Raw genomic sequence first — 15,975 nt, forward strand, 5'->3', positions numbered from 1 at the left:
AGACACGAAAAATAGCTGACACTTGGTAAGCATTTACTGAGAGCCAGTTCCATGCTAAGTACTTTGCTTTCTTCTCTTTTGACCTTCAGCAGACCTCCAGGAGGTAGAACTATTAGTATCCATTTCACAGTCGGGAAACAGATCACATAAGCCATGTCTTCGTTTGTGAGGACCACCATAAAAGAAACCACAGACTGGATCACTTAACACAAATTTATTTCTCCTAGTTTTGAAGATTGGGAAGTCCACGATCAAGGTGCCAGCAGGGTGGATTTTATTCTTTTCCTTTTGGCTTGTAGACAGACGGTGACCATCTTGATTTGTGTTCCCATGATTTCTTCTTTGTGCATGCTCACTGGGGAGGGAGAGAGGTCTGGTGTCTCTTCTTGACAGGACACCATCCTCTAGTATCAGGGCCCCCCTTTGGGACTATGTTTAATTTTACTTTCTTGGAAGCCCCCTCTGTAAACAGCCACATTGGGGTTAGGGCCTCAGTATACAAATTTTGGGTGAGAGGGACACAAACATTCAGTCCATAATAAGTAACCAGCTCAAGTTTACATGACTAAGAAGCATCTGGAACAGGAACTTGAACCCCTTTACCCTGAAACCCATGCTTTCCACTGTGAGGCATCGTTTCCATGACGGGTGGAGTTACAGCCTAGTGTATGTGGAGGGAAAGGACTCTGATGTTGGAGATGATAATGGTGAGGTAGTCTGGAACCCTAAAAATGGAGTCTCTTGCCACACCATCTGCATCTTGCCTGCTCCCCCCCCCCCCATACTGAAAACCTTGCAGTTCCCTGAGGCTTCTCTGCTCCTTGACCTGCTGAGTATGGTGCTTTGCTCTGTGTTACTGTAGTAGCCCTAACCTCACCTGCACATTAGAACCATCTGGGAGGGGCGCGTGGATGGCTTAGTTAAGCGTCCAACTCTTGATTTCAGCTCAGGGCCTGATTCCACAGTTTGAGCCCCACGTCGGGCCCTGTGCTGACAGTGCAGAGCCTGCTTGGGATTTGCTCTCTCCCTCTTCCTCTGCCCCTGCTTGCACATGTGTGCTCTGTTTCTCTCCAAGTAAATAAATAAACTCAAAAAAAAAAATCACCTGGGAAACTTGAGGAAAATCAAGAGTCAGAGCCGAAGTACAGGGCTCCCTTGAGCCTCAAACAAATCATGATAATGACAGATAATAACGTGAACAAAATAGAATAGTATGAGTTCATACTGATAAATTACCTAATGAATCGATTGAAAGTTTGATTATAAACAGGATACTTATATAATTTCAAAGCACCTCTCCAAACAGGACTGATCAAATAGAGGAACATGAGTGAATTTACAGTAGAGAATCTGCCAGTCACCACCTTAATCAAGTGACCAAAGTGAACATCATCGGTATTGGGACAAATAGAGACCAGGTGCCATTTCACAGGTGGCAATGAGAAGGCACCAGGCACTGCCGTGATAGCCCTATCAGGGAGGTATAACCTGAATCTCATCATGAGAAAGCATCAGACCAACCAGACCTGAGCAGCATTTCCACAATCTTCAAAAGTGTCAACATCATGAAAGCTAAGGAAACAATGAGGAACTTTCCAGGATCATGGCAACTAAAGAGAGAGAGAGTGAAAGGTGACAGGTAATTATGAATTCCGGAGCCTTTTACTATAAAAAAAAGAAAATTAGCATTTGCCAGAACTTGATCATGACATATCAGTGTGGATTTCCTGATGTTAATGGTCACATGGCAATTATGTTGGAGAAGGTTCTCATTTGGAAGAAAATACTCACTGCAAAGAAGGGAGTAATTGGACACCAAATCAAATAACTTCCAAAATGGTGCAATTAAAAAAAAAAGTTACTTATAGTGTAATTTTTCTTTAAGTTTGAAATTCTTAAAATGCAAACACACAAAATCCCTGATGTCCAGTTTGCATACCAAACCAATTAAAACAGAATCTCCAGGGAGGAGATCCAGGGTTCAGCTGCTTTTGAAATTCCCAGGTGAATCCAGTGTGAGCCTGAGCTGAGATGCTCAAAATATAGTCCCAGAACCAGTGGAGTGAGAATCAGTGGGGTATGTGTTAGCACAGATTGTCTGGTCCTACTCCAGACCTCTTGAATCAGAAAATCTGAGGGCAGGGCCCAGAAATCTGTATTTTAACAAGCCCATCCAGCTAGTTTGGGTTCATACTTCAGGACCATTCACCTGGAACCTTCCTCATTCTTCGGTCCGGATTTGCTCCCAATTACCATTCCAGAGTCAGTTCAGACCCTCTTCAGATACCATTTCTGGGGCTATCTCACTATCTTAGTGTAGCCTCAGGGTTTAGAAATGATCTGTTTACACGCTGGTCACCGCCACTAGAGCTGGTCCAAGCGCTGTTTACCCAGTCCGTGGCACAGAGTGGACACCAGTGCATGCCTGTTTAATTGATGCTTAGCAGATGATTGGAGGGACATTCAATGGTGTCCCCTGTGTCACATTTGCTTCCATTTGCATGCCCTTTGGAGACACGCAGTGATGTGTCTAACGTTGTTCTGTGATGGGAATCGGATAAGGGGGCTCCGTGGAGGCAGGGAAGATGACAAGCATTTGAAACCACATTCAGAAGCACCCCCACCCTTAGGGGAGCTGGTTCCGAAGCCTTTTACTAAAAGGTGCCTGCGAACTGCTGGGCTCTCTAATTAAACCAGATGGACTGGATGATAGCTGATTAGATTCCTGACGTACTGATCCTCCTTCTATTTACTCACATAAATTCGTTGATGAGCCAGAAACCATCTCATTCAGGAAAAGCACCTCGCTGAATATTTTTAGAAAATTAAACTTTTATGGATGACCCAGTCTGTGAGCAGCTAAAATGCCAAAGTCTGTTTCCTATGGCACTCAGATGGTTGAGCTTTCAGCAGGGGAACCGTGAACAAGTTTGCTTCTGCAAATGTATGCCAAAGCAACAGCAACAACAAATTACAGGCCCATCAGTCATTTTGGATGCAGAGAGCAGCACGTCACAGTGATCGACACAACCAGGGACTCGGGCACTTCTTCGCTGGAGCTGCCTCTCACTCCTCTAGTTCCATTTGGTGGCGTCACATTTGTTGGTGCTGACTCCCGAGGCACTCGGCTGTCTTGATTGGTAAGATTTCAGAGTGGGGATGATGAAGTAGAGGCTGAAAGGAACACACAGTGCATTAAGACATTCGTTGACAAACACATACATATAAATCCACCTACATCTGTCTGTGCATAAATACATATGCATATGCGTATCGATAATTATGTCACACTCTTTGAAAAAAATACTGATTAGAATCCATATCTACGCCCTGTAGAAGATAGGTAGGTGGCCCAGATTGGACCCCAGGAAAATTGTTCTGTGAACTGCATTGCTTTAGGACTCTTCCAAGACCGTTCTGCTGAGATGACAGAAGAGTGAGTAGAATATTCTAAAGGTATGGCATGGAATGCATGGCCCTGAAGAACATCCTTGCACTCGAGAGAGGACAAATGTCAGGCCCAAGTAAGTGCTCACACTGGGTTTGACCCGTGAAAATTGGTGCTGGTCTGGACTGACTTCCTCAGCTGAACCTGTATAATCAGAATTCTGTTCAATCACACGCAAAGAGTATTTTTGACTGCCTGATGGATTGCTAGCGGGTGTTTACTTCAATGGCTGATGCAACATATTTAGAACATATCAGGTTTACTGAAAATATAGAAGCATTCCCTTCTGGAGTCAAAGCCAAGATCAGATTGTTCTCTAAAGGCATGGCAGGTCTCTGGAAGGTCAGAGGGAAATAATCCCAATGTGTAACTTTCTGCTCATTTATTCACTCAGCTAGTTATTTAATACATTTCTACCTGTGCCAGATACTATTCTAAGAGTAAACAGTGGTTGGTGAGACAGACACAATCTCTTCTTTTATGGAACTTACAATGTGTATGTGTTAACCAACCATTAAATTTAGTGAAAATAGAAATGAACAGCATTGGTAGAACTTGCAAACTAGTTGGAAGGTAAGACTCATCTTCCAGAAAGCCATCTCTGTAGAATACTGTGAAGGACTAATTGTATACTCTCAAAAATCCGTGTGTTGAAATCCTCATCCCCAGCACCTCTGAGTGAGACCTTATCTGCAGACAGGCTCTTTCAAGAGGTAATGAAGTTAAAATGAGGTGATTAAAATACGCTCTAATCCAACATGACTAGTGTCCTTATAAGAAGAAAAAAATTGGATAAGATAACATATAGAGGGAAGATAAATTGAGTACACAGGGAGAAGATGGCCATCTCTAGGCCAAGGAGGGAGGCCCATAACAGGTCCTTACTTCACGGTCCTCAACTTTGCAGACTCCTTCATGTCAGGCACCTAGCCTCCAGAGATGTGAGGCATGACATTTCTGTGATTGAAGCCACCCGGTCTGCAGTACGTTGTCACATCTGTCCTAACAAATGAGTGCAAATATATTACATGCTAAAATGTGGACCGGGACTGGACTGGCTTGATTGGGTAGGGACAGGGTGAAATCAGTTACACTGTTTGAATAGCGAGGAAGGATGGCTTAATTAGTGTTCCAGGGAGGAAAACAAAAAAGAAAAGAAACCGGTGCTTGGTGGAAAAAAAAAACCAAAACAAAACGGTTCCTGCAAACAGAGAAATCAAATGCAAGTCTCTTTGCATCCTAAGAGCTTCATCAGTGTGAAAGAGGCTTCTGCCCTCTCCAGAGAACACATTCCCCTTGACGTCACCACGGAGGATATTGAATTGTTTTGTTTTTCAGCAAAGCACAATGGCTTCAGGTTGGGCTTCTCCCTTCTTTTGCTCGGATATGTTAAGCTCTTCCATTGTAAGACTCTGTTCCTTATAATGTAGCCTAGACATTTCCTTCAGGCTGGGATTTAGAGATGAAGCCCAGGAAGGCCAGAAGTCCTCACCAATGCTGTGTTTGTATTGTGCCCTGACCACCAGTGGCCCTGGGGACATCAGGACACATACTAGGCAGTGAGAGAAGCAATAGAATTGAGGACAGGTTGATGCTTTCCCATTGCCGTCCCATTGTTGATAAGCTCAGGGACGATTGGGAGGAAGGTTGGGGCATGAGCTCAAAGAGGTGAAGTCAGACACTATCAACACTTGTGTGTGAGGCGATGCAGTGCTGGTGCTCAGGAGGCATAGAAACTGCTGTAGTAGGTGAGGTGCCTGCATCGATCCGTCAGCCTGGAGAGCTATCTTCATGGAGGGCTCTAACACACTGTTGTGCAAGGGACTGATGGATGGCCTTGAATGCTAGTTGGAAGTCCATTGTCCATCACCACATAATGCCTTCGCTCCTGTTCCCTTAGTCTCTTGAACCTCCTTCCCACCGCTTTCCAGAAAGACTTGACTAAAGGGAGGAGGAGTTGCTCCAGCCTCTGAGAGGGATCCATGCTGGGAGGAGTAAAGGGGCCGGTCCCCACTTACTCTTGTGTTACATTTGCTCATCACTTCTCTGTCTCCCCCAAGATGGAAAACACTCAGTGACAGGGATCATCCTGTAATGTTCTCTGTATCCTTAGAACCTGGTCTCTGCTTGGTTCATAGTTGGCACTCAGTAAATATTGGCTCCAGGGAGAAAGGGAGGAAAAAATGCTTTATTATTGGTCTGAGCAACACCCCTTTGTGGTATCACGTGGCATAATTCAGTATAATTTGTGTAACTTAAGGCTCCCAAGAATCTCAAGTAGGACCTCTCCCTGCCCACCACCCCCTGATAACTGCTTCACCAAGAAGGTGACTCAGGTGTGCTTCTGAAGCCAGTCCTCCCAGCGGCCACTCACAGGCCACCAACCTCCACAGTGCCTGGAGACGGAGACCAGCGGTTCTCCCCTACTTTCTCCTGATCCTTAGGGCGTTCGCCTGGCAAACTACTCAGGCCACTGTATTCTCCACCAACAGGACACTGCACCCCAAGTCCTGCCGGCTGCACTTACCTCAACTGGCCACAAGGCAGCACTGCCTGCCTTAGGCTCTCCGGGCCCCATGAGTTTTTACTAGCACTTTTATTCTACTTTTGGGACCTAGGTATGAGGCCACAGGAAAAGGGACTGAATAAAAGTGCAGAAAGACTGTTCCCTCTGACCCTGACCCTGGTTCTTAATACTGTGACTGTTGAGGCTCATTTCCTCTGGTTGGGGGCTCTCCCAGGAAGCTCCCCAGAGCCTCCTGCCATCGGAAAACCTCCTCATCCCACCCTCCGCCAGCCGAACCTGAATCCTAGGGTGAGTTCCAGTTAGGCTTCCTACGCTGCTAGCTCAAGGGTATCCTCCTTGGCTGGAGGCCACACCTCAACCGATCCAGATGGGCGTATTCATGTCTTAGTTACCAAAAATAATCCTTGTAGCTCCAAAAAGGCTTTAGCCATGCAGGGGTGGGAGTCAGAGGTACTTCTGTTTCAAACCAGACTGTACCAGTTGCTATGTGTGTGACTGTGAACAAGTTACTCAGACTTTATGGGCTATGTTAAATGGGACAATTCCTATCTCACGAGACTTTAGAAGGTTTACATGAGTGGAAATAGGAAATGAGGGTAGGGCGTTGCCGGAAGATAGTAGGTACTAGATCTATCTTTCTTTTCTTCTCCTCCTGTTCCCTTAAGTTAGGAGTAAGGAATAACTTGATACAGATCTTTGACTTTAAACCACCCACTGGTGACCTCCCCTTGAATATCCTAGCGGGAGAGCCCCATCAAGGAATCCCCATCCCTGCCGTTGGAATGCATAAGTATCTGAGCTGCTTCATACTCACCAGGGCTGAAATCCACAACTGCCCACTGAGCCTCTCGGGATGTGCTCGCAGAGCTAACTGGGCCATTCCTGCTGAGTTCTGTAGCATGCGGTAGAACTCTTTTAAGATGCTCAGAAAGGGTTTCCCATGAAGCTGAGGGAGGTACCACAGGTGAACTGAGCTGAGCAGGGAGCAGAGGAATGGAAGGGAAACCTCGCAAGTGAGTACAACCTCCTGGCCAGGAGGCTGCTAACCAGAGGATGCCAAGTTCCTTTCCAGCACCACCCAGAGGTGGTTCGTTGCTCTAGGTCTAAGGGAAATTAACATAAACCTCTTTAGATTTCTTCCAACTTGGTAGTTTTCAGCCATTTGCTCCCACTGCCCACTTCCTCCGTTCAGCATTACCGCTGTTCCTGTGTGAGATCTCTGCATAGTGGACAGTGCCTGTGACCCATGTCCCCTGCTTGCATTGTGATGAACAGAGGCGCTCCTACACCATCACCACCCACATGAGACACACTTACTCAGGCTTCTGACTTCGTGCCTTAGGGTACAAAAGCCCAGACCAGAATGAGAACTGATCTCCCCTATTAGCTGTTCAACTTGGGGGCAAGCCATTTACCCTCGGAAAACTTCAGTGTCTTCTGAGTGTAAACTGAGATCGTTATAGCTTCCTCACAAGTGTGAGTAAATGGATGGTAGATGGTTTGGTCACTGTTTATAGGTGTCCTGGCAGTAGGAAGCGTGGCAGGTGTGAGAGGCATTCACTCGTACCAGGAATACTCTCCCCACCTTTTAAGACCCTCTCTGTTCTTCATGCCTGTGGATGGCATCGTCTCCATATTGTTTTCACCATCTCCTGCAACCGTCTAATTCCCTTTGAATGCCTGTCACACCTACTTTCTGCCATTTCTTGGCCTCTTGTTGCCAGTTCTTCTGAGCCACTCTTCCGTTTTCCCGGTTTGACTATAGGCCCTTTCAGTCTAGGGCCTTTCGAGACTAAAATCACCCTTTCTAGTGAGTGTTTCAGTAATGGCTCACGGGAGCCGTGAATATCATTGCATGTCAACACCCGTGTTTGGGCAGGTGGACATGCTCAGGTTGGCAAGTGTTCATGTCCTGGTATCTGAGGCAGTGTACTAGTGTGCTGAGGACAGCTCAGAAATGGCCAAGATAAAATGGAAGAGGGAGAAATGCTACAGCGTCAAATAGAACTCTTAGGGACTATACTCAGAAAAGGCCAGCTTTGAGCTGTGTGTTCCCTCTGGGACCAGGTGATTACAGTTTAGGATGGACTGGGGAATTTCCATGCTGCTGGAAACACCATATGAGAACCTTCCTAGTATTTGGGTTCAACAGCAAATGCTGAGACAGAAAAAATATTTCCATCCATCTGCACTAATCTCTTATTTCCCTAGCAGTTAGAAAGAGAGAGAGGGGACGAAAAAATAAATTAAAGGCTGCATCAGAAAAAAAGCTCAAGAGCCAGGCTTACGCTCAGCCCGCTGCCAGGTCATTTTCTAGTCGGTACAGGAAATGCCAAACTTCTGCGGCTATTGGGTGGAGGTGCTGGGAATATAATCATTTGAACTGTGATAATTGAAGGCATTAAAGAAGAAAGCCCAACTGAAAAACTTCCAGAAAGGCAAAGGCACTCAGAATTCAAATCAGGCCGCTCGCATCCTCCAGTTTCTAGGAAGAAAGCTGCACTTTGTCAGGACCAGGTCTCCTTTCCGTGTCCCGGGACGATCCACCCACCTGCAGCCGGTGCTCCGTGCCAAGCAAAACCCAAACCCCGGCACCTTGCTACTTACTTATGTGCAGACCGTCCATGTATGTATATGTAAATCCATCCGCGTGGTGGCTGTATCAGTTACTGGTTTTAGGCTGGGACCCCAGGGAACATACACTTGATGAGGGCTTTGCACTTACCTTCAGTTATACAATCTGTGTCTTGTTACACTGCCCGTCAACTTAGCATGTGCTCGTGGTCGGCTTGTGCGGGCGGTTCTCGGTGCTCCTGGAGCCAGGCCAGGCTGACAACATCTATCTGTGGATTTAACCATTAAAGCCGTAACAGCTTCTTCCCCCTCCTCCCTCCTCCTTGCTTTGGCCCATTCATAGCCAGAGACATCTCTCAAAGGGAAGAGGCTTGTGCCCATATATATCCTAGGCCAGATCGAAAGTAGCGGCTCAGACCTTTCACGTGGGCACAAATGTGGTTGCTTCGTACGATCAGTACTCAACTTTTAAGTCTCTGTCATGTCCATAATTGGATGGTAAACATTTTCCTCTTGGTAACTTCTATTTCTTTTCTTGTGGATCTTGGCTTTCAGGACCAGGTATGTTTGTATGGCAGCTATGGGAAGGTTGAAAAGGGTCCAGTACCTTCGTAAGGCCTCAGAGAACTCATCTGTGAACAGGTTTCTGTTCGGCGGCTTGTGCCGTGCACGTAGTACTATGCCGGACATTGTAGTAATTTTTGATCCCTGACTTGAGGAGGCTCACCGTTGGATCAGAGGCCATACACAAACTGGAATTAAAATAAAAACTTAAAAAAAAAAAAATGAGCCTAAGATTGTATGCTAACTTACTGGAAGAAAAACTTAAAAAAAATTAATGGAAGCCATAGACACCAACATCAGCATGACACAGCCCAGGGCATAGAAGGTGAGTGAGAGAGGGTAGCAAAGAGGGAAAAGGTGGTGGGGGGGTGGGGGGACTAAGAACGTGGAAAAAGTGTTCTCTGAAGGATGTGACATTGGCACTTGACCTTGATGTGGTCACATGTTAGAGAGGATGACACGGTAAATAAAGCTTATAGAAACTGGTAGTTATGAGAGAAGACTGAAGAGAGATGGCATGTTCTTAAATCCCAGCTCTGCTTCCTATCCCTGTGACCTTGAGTAAGTTACTTAGCCTCTTTCTTCCTCAGTCTCCCTACTTGTAAAATGATAATAATAGTGCCTGTCTCATAAGGTTGTCTTGAAGATTCCCCAAAATACCACCTAGAAAGCACGTAGCTAAAATGTGGTGATGGTGGCTGGTGATACAAAGCTCATGGGAAAGCCAAGAACAGAACTGGTCAAATGGGAGGGGCGTACTGTAACCTGGTGAAAATGTCTTGCCAGGGGAAACTCGTGTGGCATTGGTTCATCTTTCCTGGTCATTTGAACCTGTAGTTGCCAGCCCCCTTATTAGATCCGATGGGCAGACATCTAATCGGCCATCTCAATGGGCCAAAGCATCAGTTGGACAACTTTTGGAGCGGGTGTTTTATTTTGAATCAGATGGGAAATGTGTGACCTCAGTTAGTGATAAAGTGCCAACTAGGAAACTCCAGCACCTCCTTCTTATGAGGGTCGGCCAGCGTTGTGGCTGCTTTGGAAAGACGGAGGAGGAAACAACTGGTGTATTTGCTTCTGGCGGCTGTCTTGGTCACAGGGATTTCATAAGACCAACATGTTTGTCAAATGCATCAGCCATACGCTGATGCTTTTATGATAAAGTAAAAAAAAAAAAAACCACTTTCTTTAACTTGTCTCTATGGAATCCTGTAATTTTGGAGTGGGAAGGGGCCTCAAAAAACTAGTCTTTGTAGCAGTGAAAGAAATAGGAAGCCAGATGTCTCCATAACCTGGGAAGAAGTGTCCAGAATCTCAGATCCTAGTTTCAGAAAATGTCTTCCTCATTCCACAGAAAGTCTTATTTCCATTTGCTTTGAGGACTTTTAAGGAAAACTTTTACAGTCCTCATTGGCTGCAGGAAAGGCTGCAGGAGAGGGCAGCCTCTCCTATGGTGAGCCCCACAAACCCCATTTCCAAACCCAGCAATGAGCAATGATGAGGTCTTAAGTGTTGGATGGGAGAGGAATTGAGAAAGATGTTCCTAGATGTGTCTCTACCATAAACATACATGGCAAAAGGGAACCCTCCTTCTGAGGATCATGGAATCCAGCAGCAGAAGGAACCTTCAGGATCATTGAGTATTTTTAAAAGTGTGTTCTACCAGTTTCCGAAGATGTTTTAAGGTGTTACATGTCACAGTCTACTAAATTTGGAAATGATTACTTGAGCGACAATAATGGGTCTGTTTGCCACAGGAATTTCAGAGTCTCTAATATGCTACCATTAGCATTGTGACTCTCCAAGAAAGGGATATAAGCATGAGCCCAATTTATGGGGTTTTTTTTGTTGTTGTTGCTTTTGTGTTGTTTTTTTTATTTTTGTGAAGAACTCTTTCATGTTATGGCTCTTGGCAGTATTTCTTAGTATTTGTGTTCTGTAGAGCTTCAGGACCCTCTGATTTTGTCTACTGCCTAAGTTTACCTATGAGGATATTGGCACAAAGTCATTATCAAATTCATGATTGAACTAGGATTCAAGCCCAGGTCTCTTGAGCCTCCTTCAGAGTTGCAGAACTCAAAAGTGGGCAGGTGAAGCTGCCCACTTTATCTGCAGTTATCTGAATGTTTCAGGAAAACCATGGTTTTAAAAATACTTACCTTGACCTCTTTGGATCTATATTTCCATTTGTCACTCTACCTGTCATACAGAGGCAAGTGGTCACAGAATATCTAATACAGTCCTCTGTCCAATAGACCGAAAAAAAAAAGAGAAAAGGAACACTTAATTTCTATTCCTTCTTCACAAAAGTGCCCAATAAGATTGGCTGTGTTGTAGAGGCTGGTAATCCTGGTTTTGAAGTTTCCACAATCCTCCACGTAATTAGCCTTGGAATGTGTTCATAACGATCTATTAGCAGGTAGAGTTTTAATGGGTGTGCCACTTTGCAGACATGAGCAGTGTCCGAAGGGTTTTGGTACTCTGGTTTGTTGGGAGAGATTCCACCTCACATGGCTCAGAATGGTCAGGGTCCTTGCTTCTCTGTCATATGTTGCCAGCCACCCAAGAATGTGCCTGAGCCAAGTTGCTCTGCAAAGCTGTTGAATGGACAACTGGGATGGTGTCCTATTGTAACCAACAATCAGGAGGCCCCTTCAGGCATAGTACATTTTCCAAGTAATTCATTTGGTGGACGTAAGCTGAGTTCGATTTTCTTAATGACAGCAATGGCCACCATTATTGCTTAGCTGTGAGTTCCCATGCTAGGCATTTAACATATGTTTTATCTCATTTATTCCTCGTGACAGCCATTGCCAAGTCCTAGTTACCTGACCTCGAATAAGACAATTTAATCCCTTTGTGCTTGAGGTTCCTCAGGGGGGTTGGGAAGATTGAGTACAGAGAGGTAGGATTAAAAGAGCATCTATCTCATGTTCGCACATAGTAGGAACTTAATAAATAGTCATTTATTGGGGCAGAATTTATATCGTATAGGATATTATAAAATCCCATTTTCCTCCTTCCCTACCTCTAGCCAAGGCAGTTAGGCCATAGTAATATTGTAGATAGTCATAAGTTTGGGTAAAGAGGCAGCAGACCACATTAGTCTGCTAAATCCAGAATGGCTCTTTTTATCAGGATGAAATGGAATTTGATTGTCCATACATGCAAAGGCTCAGGTAATTTGAGTCTGATGTTTAATCCAGTATGAACATCCTTTGTATGAAATCACTGCCATCACCACTTTAAGAAAGTTAATATTTATACCAAACATCTTCTGTAATGAGATAGGAACTTTTGACCACCCAGAAATCTAGTTCAGATTTTATATTTGCATGCTCCCATAGTCAGGTTTCGGAATGATTCTTTATCCAATTGGAGAAATAAAGTACATGCACTATTTCAAAGGAGACATTGAATCAAAGCAGATCACTCATTATCCCCTTCTCAAAGTATTCTGGTTGCGGAAAATAAAAGAGGGCTCTGAAATCAAACATATCACGTAGATACTTTTGAATATTTATTATGTTTATAAAGCTCCTTATAAGACAAACCATGAAAGGCAGGTGACCTGATGGGATGATATTGTGAGACCAAGTATTTACATTTGAGAGGAACATGTAGCAGTTTCCTGGGGTAAATGGGTAATTCTTCCAGAGTAGTCTCTGCCCCTGTTGGTGCTTCTCCTTTTTCTATCACCCTCCCCTTTGCTCCCATCTAATTATATCTTACCATTGAAGACCAAGATGAAGTGGCATCTCCTCTAGGAACCCTTCTCTGGCCTCCAGGTGGACTTTGTCCATTTTCACGTTGAGCCCTTTGCCTACCTGTATCTCAACCATGAGCGCCTTCTTCTGGAATCATTAGTGTGTGAGTCTGTCTGTTCTGCCGAACCGCAGCTCTCTGCAGGGCCTGAGCAAAGTGGCCCTTGTGTCTTTGTTTACCAGGCACAATAACTCGGGTTATCAATAAGTGGGTCATCAGTAAGTGTCTATTTAAAGAAACAACAAATCCTGGACGGTGGGCTCCACCATTGCATTGCTGGGAAAAAGAGCCAAGGGGTTAAATGGTGTCAGGGAATGGATGGAACCGTTTCTAAAAAGACCTCTTGGATTTACTAGTTCTTTCATGCTGGAAGAAAGATGGTAGGCACAGTGGAATCCTCACCTGCCTTTCCTGGCAAAGTTCCTAACCGTGGGTGTTGAGAGGATGTTAGTCTTCTCTCCAAAAGGATCGTAGGCTGTGTTCACATTTTTTAAGTGCTCGTGTAGCCCCCACGGTATCTATTTCAGTAATAGGCACATTGTAATAATACCTGACTTGAATTCATATCATAGTATAGTCAGTCATTTATCATTGTGCGTGTCTGTCTCCCCTGCGATCCTAACTCACTTTTGAATCACCACTCTTTAGTGCAGTGGCTGGCACTTGGCAAGGATGCTGCTAACAGTCTATGAATGAATGGGTGGATGGAATGCATGAAAAATACATGAAGCCGTTTGTATCATACCTTATAGACTTTATGGTACCTTCTCTGCAGATCTCACTTGATTTAATCTGTACAGCAATACTATAGGGCTGATGTGACTAGGGTTATTAGCCCACTTTATAGATACAGAAATTGACCATCAGAAAGTTTAGATAACTTGTTCATGACCTCATACCTGATCAAGAATGGGACTTAGGCTCAGGACTTCCAGTGTTTGAGTCATAGATTCATGGCTCTAACTCATAGTTCCCTCTACAATTTCTGATAGACTGGCTATATATTTGGTGGTTGAAGAGATGATGGGACTTGATAAGCTACTTTTCCCAGGATAGGAGGAGTAATTATAATAACAACGGCAGTTACTGTTTATTGAGTCCTTACATTGGGTACGTAGTAAATGCCAAGCACTTGACCCAAGTCATCCTGACTAACACGCTCCAAGGTAGCTACTATTGTTAATTTTGTTTCCCACAGGAGACTGAAATATGGGATGTTTACATAACATGTGCCCGGTCACAGAGCTGGTTCATAGTAGAGGCAAGATTTGAACCTAGACAGTTGGTGTTCAAAGTCTCTACTCTTTTTTTTTTTTTTAATGTTTGTTCATTTTTGAGAGGGAACATGTGAGGGGCAGAGAGAGAGGGGACAGAGGATCCCAAGCAGATGCAGGGCTCAAACCCATGAACCCCCACTAACTGCGAGATTATGAGCTGAGCCAAAGTCACGCTTAACCAACTGAGCCATTCAGGTGTCCTACAAAGCCCCTACTCTTAAACCGTTCTCCTATACTTCTTCCCTTGAAAGACCAGTTTTCTTCTAAATTGTCATTGTTTTCCTAACAGGCCAACACCTTGTGAGTAATTTTGACCTTGGGCACATTATCTAACTTACCTGGGCTTCTGCTTCCTGTTTTGTAAAATAAAGAAATTAATATCTCCCTTTTGGAATTGCTGTGAGGATAAAATGGTAATACATGAAGAATGTGCTTTGTAAGCTATAAAGCATTATACAAATGAAAGTTATTATTGCTTAGTGAAAAAAAAGGCAACAAGCTATTGTGATAATAATTCGATTGAACAAGTGTTTATCGAGTTCATACTGTGGGCGAGGCATGATCAAAATAAGAGAAATACTTCTATTCATCACTGAACATAATGCTATCAAATTTCCAGCCAGAGAATCTACTTCCCCTGCTTCCTTCTGTTATAAACCTGCTGGTGAAATTATCTAACAAGAAAGAAAACAAAACCATGTAAAGCAATCTTGTTTAAAATGGTGCCAGTGATTACAATGTGTTTTCTGATTTTCTGTTTTCAGTAATGCACCATCCTACGTAAAAGCTTGCCTACCATTATTGTAATTTCAGACGTCCTCTGGCCCCTTTGGAGAGTGTATGTATGTAAACTGTTCTGTTCTCAATGGAATAAACAAAATGGATAAACTAAAAACAGTGCCACAAGGAAGAACTAGAGAGGCATCGGGACTGTCAGGATTGAAAGTTGGGATTCTTGGTTGGGTCCCATCCTCCTTCAGATACATCCTGCCTTCATGACAAGGGTTATTATCCCATCTTGTAGATGCAGAAATTGCCCATCCGAAAGTTTAGATAACTTGTTCGTGACCTTATGTCTAATAAAGAGCCAGGCCTCATACCCATGACTTCCAGTGCTTGGGCCACAGACTCATGCCCTTAATTAAGAGCTTCCTCTGTAGTCTCTGATAGACTGGGTGAGCCTCCACTGCTTTACCAGCAATGTGCAACAGTCACAACTTGGTGAAAACAGTTCATGAAATCCTTCTTACTGTAGAAATGTGAGTTCTTACTTTGTGTTGAATTCACAAGAGTATTTAGCATCTTGTTGAAAATAATTGCATGACAGTTAGCACCAGGAATCTTGAAGGTGTAAAGTCAATGTCCAATTAAACTTCTATATGATAACAGTTCAACAGCTAAAATGTATTGAGAGTCGAGGAGCGCCTGGGTGGCTCAGTCGGTTAAGCTCAGGTCATGATCTCATGGTCCGTGAGTTCGAGCCCCGTGTCGGGCTCTGTGCTGACAGCTCAGAGCCTGGACCCTCTTTCAAATTCTGTGTCTCCCTCTCTCTGACCCTCCCCTGTTCATGCTCTGTCTCTCTCTCTCTCAAAAATAAATAAACATTAAAACAAATTTAATAAAAATAAAATGTATTGAGAATCGAATATATAACCAACATAGGCTTTAGATGTATTGTGGAATCATGTTAATAGTTCTTAATCTGAAATCCCAGCAATTGTAATAATATACTTAATACATATAAATGAAGACTGTTTTTAAAAAATGTAAAACCCAGGGGTGTCATGGTGCCTCCGTTGGTTGGGTGCCCGAGTCTTGAT

The 15,975-nt window shown here is 44.1% G+C and overlaps 1 protein-coding gene and 2 long non-coding RNA genes across 3 annotated transcripts in view; 2 read left to right on the forward strand and 1 right to left on the reverse strand.

Moving 5' to 3' along the window:
- Positions 1-15,975, forward strand: part of RORA (RAR related orphan receptor A) — a 718,773-nt gene that overhangs the window by 252,150 nt on the left and 450,648 nt on the right. The gene's annotated exons all lie outside the window — the stretch shown is intronic.
- LOC109500646 lies at positions 2,813-6,928 on the reverse strand. Its single transcript, XR_002158333.3, has 2 exons — positions 6,790-6,928; positions 2,813-3,174 (listed from the first exon to the last, which is right to left on the reverse strand). It is a non-coding gene; the product is annotated as an uncharacterized LOC109500646 (long non-coding RNA).
- On the forward strand, positions 7,189-10,315 carry LOC111560813. Its single transcript, XR_002742907.2, has 2 exons — positions 7,189-8,601; positions 9,105-10,315. It is a non-coding gene; the product is annotated as an uncharacterized LOC111560813 (long non-coding RNA).

The sequence above is a fragment of the Felis catus genome, chromosome B3 (genome assembly GCF_018350175.1).
Source record: "Felis catus isolate Fca126 chromosome B3, F.catus_Fca126_mat1.0, whole genome shotgun sequence".
Classification (NCBI taxonomy): Eukaryota; Metazoa; Chordata; class Mammalia; order Carnivora; family Felidae; genus Felis; species Felis catus.